Here is a 12662-nt window from a genome sequence, read left to right as displayed (position 1 = left end):
AATAAACTGATTCGATGCGAAAATTTGAAGTATGTTTATTTATTTGAAATGTTAACATATATTAGAAATATTTTGGAATTCTGTTGTTCCAGTAAATGTAAACCAATTTGTTTAATGAGCAATATCGACATTCATAGAAAATTTAAAAATGATTCCCCCATATTTATGATCTACTATATTTTTAGTAGATCTACATGTATATTGAATTATTTAATCCATTTTTTTGTACATTTTACATGCTGAAGAATATGTTGAGGGAAGGATTTTTATCCTATTTAAGGAATATAATAAATTGAACATTAATAATCAACAAATTTTCAAATGTTTATTTAAATATTATTGAAACAGTAGTATTTCTAATTAATAATAGATTCAAAACGTAGTACGATTTAATTAACTGTACAACAAAGTACAAATTGGTAGAGTTAAATCCACCCAATCTATAATAAAACTGTCATCTGTTTATTTAAACATAATTTTATTATAATTTGGTTTCACTAAAAATAAACTGATACAATCTGAAAATTCGAAGCGTGGTTTCATGAGACCAATTTATTTATTTTTGCATTAGGAAATGTTTTAAATATAACAAAAAACATTCGAGGCCTTGAATGTAAGTAAATATTGGAGTGAATAAGGTGTATGTGAACCGGATGATAAAATGAGCACGAAGCTGGGAGAAATAATGTCGGTTGCGTTGCTGAAGTTTGATGATAAAACAGGACTGTATTAGATGCTGTTACACCATTATATCGTTGTTCGAGGAACATAATGGCGAATACAATGTTTTGTTGGAAGGAAATTATACATTAACCAACACTGCACATGAGCTTCGTTACCGGCTTAATATTCGATATTGTCTGTCTCATTGAAAGATTTTGTAAATATTTATTTAAAATTAGTTCATCTCTGTCTTGTACAACTTTGATCCAAACTGTGACGTGTTGGTTCGACGACAATTCTAATTATAACTTGAACGAGATGCGATGATGCTGAATCATAGGGCTTATCTGAATATTTTCGCAGCGGCTCAGCAACACCGGCGCCTAATCACTGTTTAATTTTTTTTAATCTCTTATTGATGATTTGCCTCACGGTGGGGGAATAAATGGATAAAAATGCTTTAATCCGATTGGTCAAAAAATACATACATTAAATTATTTTGGTAAAATCAATAGAGGTGGGCCTCAGTTTTTAACTTAAATGGAATGAATGACCTTTGAAAATAAATTAATAAAAAGTTTCAGTATTTTTTATTGTAAAAAAGCAATTTAGATTTCTTTCAAATAATATAACTTTTGTACAAAATAGTAGTCTTCATTATAATTAATATAGCCAAGATCAAAATTGATGCTTTGTGAAAAATTTTCTAGGTTTTTGGAACTGAAGAAGGTCGACTTCAGTTTTGACCACCTCTTTAGAAATTACATAAAAAATATCATACTGATAAAAATAAATGATAGTCCCGTGGGAAACATATTTCAACACATGATAGTTGAGGTAGAAATTCTCATTTATCATTCCTTTTTCTTTATGTCTTATTCCTTATTTATTGAAGCGATAACTGTTATGCATTCGACAAGATATTGAATATAAATTGGCAAAGATATTTTTTATTGCAAATTCCAAATTCCGAAGACTTTAGGATTCCTGAAAACAGCCGAGCGGCACATCTGAATTGTTTATTGTAAAACAAGTAATTTTCAAATGACACAAATTTTATTAAACATAATCATTCATTATAATTAAAAACTTTTTTCTAATATTCTACATGTAAATTCATGTAATAAGAAAAATATTCTGAGTTTTTTGAACTGAAGAAGTTTGACTTCAGCTTTGACCTTGTCTTCAGAATTAAACATTTATTACATGAAAAATATCTTAAGGATATAAATAAATAATAGCTACATGGGGAAATAATTGGACTATATGATGGATGCAGTAGAATTTCTCATTTATTATTTTGTACCTTTTTGACAAATATTTTAGAAAAATATATGTTGCTGTATCTGTATATATCCATATCCATTATTTTTTATTACTTCTTGACATGGAAGAAACAAGATTGTCAATCTTTTGCTTAGAAATATAATTCAAAATAATATTAACAGCTTCAAACAATTCATCTGAGTTTTGATATTTGTCTGAGTAAGTTTTCTTCATTTTAAGATCTATCAAATTTGTCCTGATCTGTACTTAGAAAGAATCAGATTTTTAAGATTGTTTGACAAAGCTCGTCCTAATGGCTTTATCTTAATATTAACTAACCACCGTATGCAAAGACTACTAAAGATAAACTAAAATTAAATTATAAAAACGGATTATATTTAAATTCAAATGTGATATTAAGTTACAATTTATAAAAAATAGGTAGGTTGTCAGGGTTCCATATTTTTGTAAGATAGTGTACCTTACTGGTACTGTACTTTCAATTTATTATAGTAAGTATATGCGGTCACAAAAAAATTATCATATATTTCGTTTAATTTGAAGGCAATAATCTCATTATTCTCGTTCCAAATAAATCACTTAACACCAATAAATCGGTAATTAAATTTGGCCTAAAAATAACTTTAATTAATGTTGAGGTTCCGTTTTAAAATTTTAAAAGCAATTAAGTTCAGAAACAAACAATTGCCGCAATTAATAACTAGTGAGCTTAACAGGGATCTCGTTTTTGTGCCACTCCTCTGTTTACTGGAAAATTAAGTTTTTGTCGTTTATGCATTGATTTTCCGCGAGATGTGAAAAACGAGCTAACGCAACACGAAACGTTGTAATAATGGAATTAAATGTCTATTAAAATTGCCGTTGTTTCGTTTGTTTTATTACATCCGTGCCAATTAAATTTAACCGTCCATTTTCCATTCCAATTGGCATAATGATGGCGAGATGGATTTAAAATCTTTGTTAATGAAGAACATTAAAATTCAATTCGCGGTGCTGTTTAAAACGTTTGTGCGGTATTATGAAGTGATTCTGTGGGTACTTAATTTTATTGAGACGGCAAAGGTTTCCGCAATCAATATTTTACAGTCGTGTCATAAATTCACTGTGCAATTCCAGTTCCATTAAAGCATCGTTGACTTCTGGAAGAAATGGCAGTTAACCGTGCAAGAAAGAAAAAAAATACTACATTTTTCAATTGAAATCTAAAAGCAACACGGAACGGGGCGAAAACTTCCCGTCCCGTGGTGCTGAAGCTGCCGCAACTTCATGATTTCTCGCAAATCGCCAATCGATACTTAATTTCGAACGGAGGAAATTGACAGTGGATGTATTTAATCATTGCCAGTGAAAATGTAGAAAACAATTTCGTGGAGAATAAAATACACCGCACAAGAGGTAAATTGATGATGTTTCATTTCGCACCTGCTCTAGAACGTTTTCAATAAGACAGAAGGAATGAAAACATATACGTATGCTTTTAGTATTCGATTTTGTATTTGCATATAAATAGAAAAGTTCAACTACGATATCTTCTCTCGTCAGAATTAATTGGACGGAAATGACAACAAATTCTAAGAGAGAGCACGTCAGATCTCAATAAATATTTTTTCGACTCGTATAAATAAATATTACGTGTCAATCTACTGTTGAAAATAAATAAATGCCGAGTGAGAGTAAATCGCGATTTACATGGCGCAAATATTTACCATGTAAATCAAATTCTCCGGTTATGAACGTCTTGATGTATTCAGTAGGCTGCTGAAAATTTCGTTTCATATTTATTGCTGCACTGCATATGTGTTTCATAAAAATTGGCTTGTCTGTATTGTTATCGAAAAATAAACACTCTTCAACTGTCATTTATAAAAGAACTATTAAAAATGTTTCCATTTTTAATGAGCAGTTACAAGCTCAAAAATATTTCGTACGATTTTGTAAATATTATTTTTTAAATATCATTTATATTTCAGATGGAAAAACAGAAAATTTTCAGTTGCAGATTACATACAACATAAATATTCCTGTTTATTGAATCGAATAGCTGTTTGCAGTCGACAAGATATTAAATATAAATTGACGGGGACACTTTTTGTTGGAAATTCCAAATTCCGAAGACTTTAGCATTCCAATAAAGGGCCGAGGGTGCGTCGTGCGAAGAAAGAAATAATTCATTTAATATGTCGGCAGATCTGAAGGATGTGCAACTGAAACGGCAGAGAGAAAATTTAATTTTCCCTTTGCTGATTCACCTTCGATCCGCAATAGGTTTTGTGTGGATTGTCTTGGGTGTGTTTCAGAAACGACTCATCACGACGGTCGAGGACGTTGATTATTTAAGAGGGTAAACATGTTTAATATACGGAGTTTGGAGGCATTCAAAATTGGTTTGGAGCTTTGTGTGCAATTGAAACTCGAAAGAGGAAATTTCATTTGCCTTATACCTTTATTCTGTCTCCTATTGGTTATCGAATTGTCTGGGCAATTTCTTTGTGCAAAAAATGAATATATCTATAATTGGTTGTAACAAGTATATTTTGAAATATATCTCTGTGATGCATTCAATCTTGGAGTCAATTTGACAATTCCATTTTTATTTACGGCCATTTGTGCTTGTATTGTTTTACTTCTGTCTTAAGTTCTCGACGGGGGAATTCTTACCAATTTGTCGGAACACCATCACAAACTGGGAGTTACAGCCGGGAAATAGCAATCATCTACGATGTTAATCCCGAAGGAATTTGATTATGGAAATTAAATGCCGTATTTCCGGCTTAGTTCAATTGTGTCAGTTTATTAATATAGATGCATCTGTTATTGTAAATGTACAGTAAATTATTTTATGGTGATGGAAAATTGAGTAATTTTTTTTTTGTCGATGTTTATTAACCGACTTTTATGACCTTTTGATAAAAGCGTCAACTGAATCATAACATGTACATAAAAATTTTGCACCCATTACAGAATAGAATAAACTCGAAAATGTTTGGAATTGATTTTCGGTTAATATAGTGGTCCAGAACTAATCTATTATAGAAATTATTGGCTTTGTATTTCAATTGATGAAATATGTATTTATGTTAAATTTTAATGGAAAATTTTAGTCATAGTTCGTTGGTACATATAAATTTATTCATGATATGAGGGGCGCATCCACCATATTTTAAACTCTGTTAATGGACTCATTATTCCAGATTTATTTAGACTTTAAAACCCACAGAGGAAAATTGAATTTTTTTTACTTTTCGTTGTACATCAATATTTCTAAACAGGGTAATTTCCAACTAGTAACTAACCACAATTTAGCTTTTGAAAACTTTTGTCATTTTCAAAGGGAAGACGCATAGACGATGAAAAGAAATAAAATGAATTCGTGTCAGCACAACAACGATTTAAGACTCGTACCGTAAACATGTGACGTGAGGGGAAGTATACGCATTTTCGAAATGCAAATAAATATGATTTAGAGCAACGCCTTACGTGACTTCGCTGTTGATGGAGGAAAACTTCCATGAATATGTATGATGCAACCATAAAATATTGTACATGATTTTTTAAAAACTAATAAGTGTCTTTAAATTTTAAAATGGAAGTATTATAATATTTTGATTCGGAAATTTCTTCTTTGTTGATATATTGTAGAATATCTTATAAATACGAGTGGATTAATACGAATATGTATGACGAAACCGAAAAATATTATTAAGTAGCTTTAATGAAAATATGACGGTTTCTTTAAATTTTTAATCGATTCTTTAAATAAATTTCAACACAAATTGTGTCAAATAATTTGTGAAATTAAATAAGCTTTTTAAAATATATAACGAATAAAACACATCTAAAAACTAGTTTAAAAACTGTCAAGAAGGTAATTAAATCTTTTTTCCCTTAATTTTGTAATATATGTGAACAAAAAAATATTTATTTTTTCAACTTGAAATATATGATTAATTATTAAATATTTTTTTATTTTTCAGTTTTTACAATTTAAATTTTTATGAATTTTCATTTACGTAGGGTATAGTTAAAAGCTTTTAGTTCTCTGTAAATCCCAAAAAAATCAGTCAGCTATTATTTTTTAAACAAGTAATACAAACAAATTCAACAATATAAAAAAATTCATTCACTCAATATAAAAAATGGGTAATCATTATTTCGGAAATAAACGTTGCAAATATCCACAAATGTATATTCACAAAATTCACTTTGACTATTATTTGTCCAATTATTGTTTACGATTTTATCCTGGTTTATTTGAGTAAATCCAGAGTAAAAAAGTTTTTCCCATGTCACATTTTCAGGACTTATATTAACTGATTTTAAATGCAGTTGAAATTCATGGAGTAAACTGATATTGAGAATGAAATATTTATTTATACCTAACACTATTTCCATCAATAATGTAAATGTATAAGTTGTAAAATTAAAAAAAAAAAGAAATAATTTAAAATGTAAATTTGTACAGAGATGGTATCATAGTCATATCATCATGTTTTAAAATTATACAAATATAAAATTTATGGTTAAAAATAGAAATTTATCCAAAACTACAATTATATTAAGTTGTGTGATTTAACAAATTATTTTTCCCTTTGATAAATTATTCCATTAAAATGAAATGTTTATTTTATATAAATTTTAGAGGGTACAATTTGGCGAATGTCAGCATGGCTATTATTTTTTTTATACAAGTGATATTTCACACTAATATTGGGTTGAAATAACATTTTTTAATATGAAGTATGTGCGTACGTGTAAGCATTAAAACAACGTTAATAATTTTTTTAATTTTCGAAATGTGTAGTTTTACAATATGTTCATATAACCAACACAAAAAATTCGTTCACTGAATATAAAATATGGGTAACCATTATCCTGAAAATAAACGTTGCATAAAACTGAATATCCACAAATATATGCCCGCAAAACTCACTTCGACTATTATTTACCCAACTATTGTTTACGATTTTATCCTGGATTATTTGTATAGATCCAGAGCAAAAAAATGTTGTTTCATTTTATATTTAAGTGCCTATATTCCAACAATTGATATTAAACGCCGTTTATTATTTATTTTTTAAATAAATGGCACAACTTTTCGTTGAAAATGTTTAAGTTGTAATATATTCAATGATTTAAAAAAACACAGGGTTTCAAAGGTATGTTTGAAAACTGTTATCATAAAGGTTTACTAAGAAACGTATTAAGAGTGTTTTAAAATTATGTTGACAAGAATAACAGTTCCAAGAAATTAAGGCACCACACCAATAATGATTATTATTTATACTTTTAGAAAATATAAAAAACAAACGTAAACATCATTCGTAGTAGAGGTATTTCCATCTCTATTATTTAACAATATATTTTCTGATAAATAATTCTATTAAAGTATTTGTTTATATACATTTACTGTATTTTGCAGCGTCCAATTTGACAAACGATAATATTTTACATTGCCATTTAATCCTAATTTATATTGTGTGTACGGTTTATAAACCATCAGCATCCCTAATTAAAATCTCGCGTGTCACAACTGGTGTATGTTGTTTTATTACTTGGAAAATCATTAACAACCAATAAATCCTTTAAAAGTAAAATAACATGGCAAAGAGAGATAAAACTTGCCACAGGCCATCAAACAATGAAAAGTGAAATAAAATAAAGGATTAAGAAGGTCGTCAAATAAAAATAACACGGTGTACAACTTTATACATCTTCAAATGAATTGTGAAAGTGGAAAATTTTAAACGTTTATATTTATGATAAATTTCACGTGTATCGATTTGATTGATAGCACGGTTGGTAGACTTAAAGTGACGCACCATTCAGATTCTGTTCATTCGCATATTATTTTTAGAACACTCACTCCCCGAACGTGAGAGAAAATCCATAGATCAATTCATTCATTTTATTAGTTATGGGTCACTTGTTATTAACAAGTGACACTGCGAAACATCTTTAATCATAACTCAAATTTAATAATCTGAATTTACGATCTATTATATTGTTAACGTATTTTTTTTTCTTAAGCTATAAAGAACGTAAATATTCTTTGCAAGTCTCTCTTGAAAAAAGCAATAACAACTCTAGAAAACAACTCACACATAAAGCTTCCCTCAGGCTTAATAAAGAGCGTGTTCCTACTGACAATAAGAATAACAAAACGTTTCCTGTGCGTGTTTCTTTGCGCTACTTAAATTGTGACAGACAATTTCTTTAAAAGGCAGCAGTAATCTCTCCGTCACTGTTAAAGTAAGATAAAGCAAATCGCCGTCCTTTGAAAATAGTGAATAAACGATGTCCCACTTTTCCAATTAGGATAATAATTAGCGGAGTCGCATCATAATTTTCAGTAAAATGATATTGCAAAAGGCCAATTTCACGCAACGCTTAGTTTTCTGTCTGAGGAAGTCGGGTTCGATTCGGACTCAATTAAGGTTAAGGAGTTAATAAATTGGCTCCGGCAGCAACACATTTTTCAGCTTTGTTCAAGATCTCACAATAAACAGTGAGTTACAAAAACGTTTGCCGCACCGAGCTCGCCATTTCCTTTTGTCATTTTTAGCCGCCAAAAAAAAAATTAAATCGCCGTCCACCGACCCTTTTATGTTGCCCACCCCAAAAAGGAAACTCATTCCGTCGAATAAAAAACGGGAAAAATGACCAACATCGGAGCAAAAACCTATCGGCAATATTGTTATATTTTGGATACCCGCTTAGAGAAAAATTGCAATTGACTGCCCCATTATGTCCGAAAAAAGTCCCCCCGTGACAAGAAAGATAAGTCCGGGCTTAATCCGTTGTTAACTCAACGGGGCTTTGCAGAAGTCAATAATGTAAGGAAAATCCGGAACTTATCCCCGAGGCTTGAACGTATAAAAAAACACGTTACTTCCAATTTGGCCTGCACTATCATCAATATCAATTTGGCATCAGTATTTTTCAATGCCCGGTGGGTGTATATAATCGTCACGATGTTAGGGCAGAGTTTAGTTTAAAGTTTACTGTATAATAATTTGTCTTACGACCTAAGAATTTTCTGAAGGAAGAATTTAATAAATCTATCAAACGTTTTACTATTGAAATAGGATTTATTGCGGTGCATTCAATATTTTGATTAAGCTCTTTTCTATTTAAGGAAAAATGCTTTGTTTTACTATTGGGTAATGGAAAAAGTAATTTACGTTTTTAACGTTGAATTTCAAACTAACATAACTTTCATTATACTAATTTTTATTCAACAAGATAATCTCATTATAATGAACAATTTTTTATCAACATGCTACAAGTAAAAACAGTTTTAACCTCTTTTCAGAAGAATTAAATAAAATATTGACCAATGGTAAAAATAAATAGAGTTAGAGTTGTCCTCAACCAAAATACCCAAATTGAATGACTGCCCTTATCAGCTTTGTCTTCTGATCTGAATTGCACAAAACATGCCTGGGATATGCTTGGGGGGATTATTAATTGCTCACCAGCCCCGTGCTCATACTGCCAGTATGAAGACAACTTCTTCTAGAATTATAGGAAGCTGTAGATGACCTGATAAGAAGGGTAGAAGCTGTAATAGGAACCAGAGGCAGAATTACTTGATATTAAAAAATGGGGTATTTTTTATTTTATACAAGCTGTTAACTTCTATAATCAAACAATTTTTAATTATAAAAATTTCATGTAAAAATTATTGTGAAATAAATTTCTTGTGAAAGCAAAATTGGAAGAAATTTCGGTCCTCTCGGACAATTTAGTTTCGAAGAAAATTTCCCGTATGAGTAGTAAATACTAATGAGCTATACTTTCAAAATTTCATTAAAAACGTGAGAAATTACTAAAAACGTAAAGTGACCTAATTCCATACGATCATTTTCCATACGATTAAAATCCGTACGATCATTTTTTATACGATGAAAATCCGTACGATCATTTTCCATACGATTAAAACCTATACGATCATTTTTCACACGATCAAAATCCATACGATCATTTTCCATATGATCAAAATCCATACGATCATTTTCCATATGATCAAAATTCATACGACCATTTTCCATATGATCAAAATCCATACGATCAAAATCCATGTGATCATTTTCCATAGGATCAAATTCCATACAATCAAAATCCATACGATCAATTTCCATACAATTAAAATCTATAGGATGAAATCCATACGATTAAATACATACTGAATAAATTACACAGTTTCACTTTAATAACTTTATGGATTTTTATATTTTGGCTAATACTAATTTCCTGAAACATCATTAAAAAAGTAAAAATAAATAATTCTAATTCTTCCTGGATTTCCCAAAAAATTACTAAAAAAGTAAGAAATAACTAAAAAACAGAGTTACCTTTGATTTAATTTCTTATTGAGATTTATGTCTTTTATTACATTTGTACTATTACAGAATGCTTAATTTTTTTCGTTCAGTTTACAAAGTTGTAAAAAATAAATTTGAAAACAATATTTGGTATTTGGTAAAGTCTTTGGCATGATTTAATCGAAAGTTAAAGAATTTAGAAGAAAGTTGGAAGGGTAAAAGTAAATTGTGCATGACTTCGCACTCTCACGGGAATAAGATTACTCCAAAGTCATCAGAGCTCTTACAGTTAAAGAGGATTTTATGTTAATCGCCAAGTGGAGATTGTAAGGAGCAGAAATATATTTTAAATTATTAGAGATGTTAAAAAATTTGGTTGGAAGGTTCATAAAAATTATTCAAAAAAAAAAAAAATAATAATAATAATAATGGCTAAGTGCAATCCATTAAGCTTTATGTAGGTACAAATTTAGTAACTGCAGGCAAGATAAACTATTCGTGCCATTAAAATTGAAAACTTTAGTAATTAAGTCTAGGCATAATTTACGTTCATTAGTAAGTAAGTAACTGTGGTAACTAATTAAGATAACATGGACATGACTTTATTATAATTTTAAAGCTTTTTAGCTTGTAATTTTTAATTTCAGACGTCAGCTTTTTAATAATGCCTGCGTCCACCATATAAATTTGTCCTTTTCTCGAAACGAGCGTATATGCAGTGTTCATAAAATGTTCTAGTTTCCTGTTAATATTATTTCTCTGTGGAGAAATTAAACTACTCATTTTTATTATAATCCTCAAAAGTACGACCCTTGTACAAAAGGATATAAAACTTGTACGTGATGGTTGTTTCCACTGAAAATTTTTATTCTATTTCCTTGATATATACACAAAAATAAAATGGACATTCATTTTAATTTACTCGAATCCACCAATTGAACAAACACTTTACTTCCAAAGAAAATTAAAACAGTATTTTGAAGAAATTAAATTTCATCAAAATTTTAATAAAAAATTGTCTGATCGAAGAATTTTGATTACAATTCAATGTTTAATTTTTGACAAATTCGTTGGCATGATTTAAACGAATGTTAAAGGGTTTGGAAGGAAGTCGGAAGGGCGAGAGTAAACTGTGCATGACTTCGCAGTCCCCCGGGAATAAGCTGGCTTCCAAAGTCATCGGAGCTCTTACAGCTAAAAAGGATTTTACGATAAGCGCTCAGTGAAGCTTGTAAGGGGCAGATAAATATTTTAAATTGTTTGAGACGTTAAAAATTATTCTGTCAAGCAATAATTTGCTTCGAGTCGTTTTGTTGCTTATAAAAATGAAGGGAGAGAACGGAGCACAAGGATCTTTCTACAAACATATTTGTGTTAAAATATGGCTGGTTGTAATTGTTTAAAAATTAATAATATTAAAGTGGAGCCGTTACGCTTTATACAGTTAGGTAATAAGGATGGTCCCTTGATAAATTTTGTATAGACCAAACGTTGTATAACTAGCTTTTGCGATAAAATTAACGTAGGCCACATTGTCCACTGTATGGGCACTATTAACATTTTTTTAATGGCAAGGATGATCTTGTGATACCTCATGTGAAAGGTATGTTATACTCTATTTAATGTGTTACTAAAAAGTACAATATTAACACAACATGAGGCAACATCGGATTTGTTGCTTATGCTTACAATAGTTTTTAAGACGGAGGGACTTTTTGCACCCCCATTGTATATTTAATAACTATGGACAACTACTTAAGCAATTAAAATTAAAACATAGTTTTATAAAGGGATATTTATATTAATAAAATTAATTCAAGTTTTTAATTTCAAATTTTTAATTTCATATGATGCGAGACTTTTCATTATCCACTTTGTCATAAATATAAATTTGCTTTTTGTCAAACAGTGAGTATCTAAAATTCATATGTTCTAGTTTCTGGTTTATAAAATATCTTGCTGTAAAACTCTCAACATTTATTCATTTATATCAGAGTACTCACATATTTTGTTATAATACAAAATGATGGGTCTGTTTCTTCTGAATAATTTATTTCCTTGATATGAACACAAGAATAAAATGTACACTAGCAAAAAAAATTGTACGAATTCACAAATTCAATGAGTAAGACCTCACTTCACATACGAATTTTGTTTGTAGGTAATGGTAAAACACACCACTCAAAAGAATAGAGCAGTGCACAAAGTAAACATGTTACATTTTATCTGAAGATTATGAAAAGAATTGCAGACAAACAAAAAATATGTCTGTCCTTTTAAATACCCAACGGGTTTCCCTTAATGCCGGTCGTATTTTCATTCCCATTGGGGTATCGTAAACTGACACGTACTCGAACTGATGGAGTCTCAAGTCCTACGATTAGTCCA

General features: G+C 29.7%; 1 protein-coding gene across 3 annotated transcripts in view; it reads left to right on the top strand.

The window, feature by feature from the left end:
• LOC109608976 (adenylate cyclase type 2-like) overlaps positions 1 to 12662 on the top strand; it is an 80330-nt gene that overhangs the window by 30068 nt on the left and 37600 nt on the right. The window lies entirely within an intron of this gene.

This window comes from Aethina tumida, chromosome 2 (assembly GCF_024364675.1).
Source record: "Aethina tumida isolate Nest 87 chromosome 2, icAetTumi1.1, whole genome shotgun sequence".
Taxonomy (NCBI): Eukaryota; Metazoa; Arthropoda; class Insecta; order Coleoptera; family Nitidulidae; genus Aethina; species Aethina tumida.
Note: the sequence above shows the minus strand (reverse complement) of the source record. Positions and strands in the feature narration are given on the sequence as shown.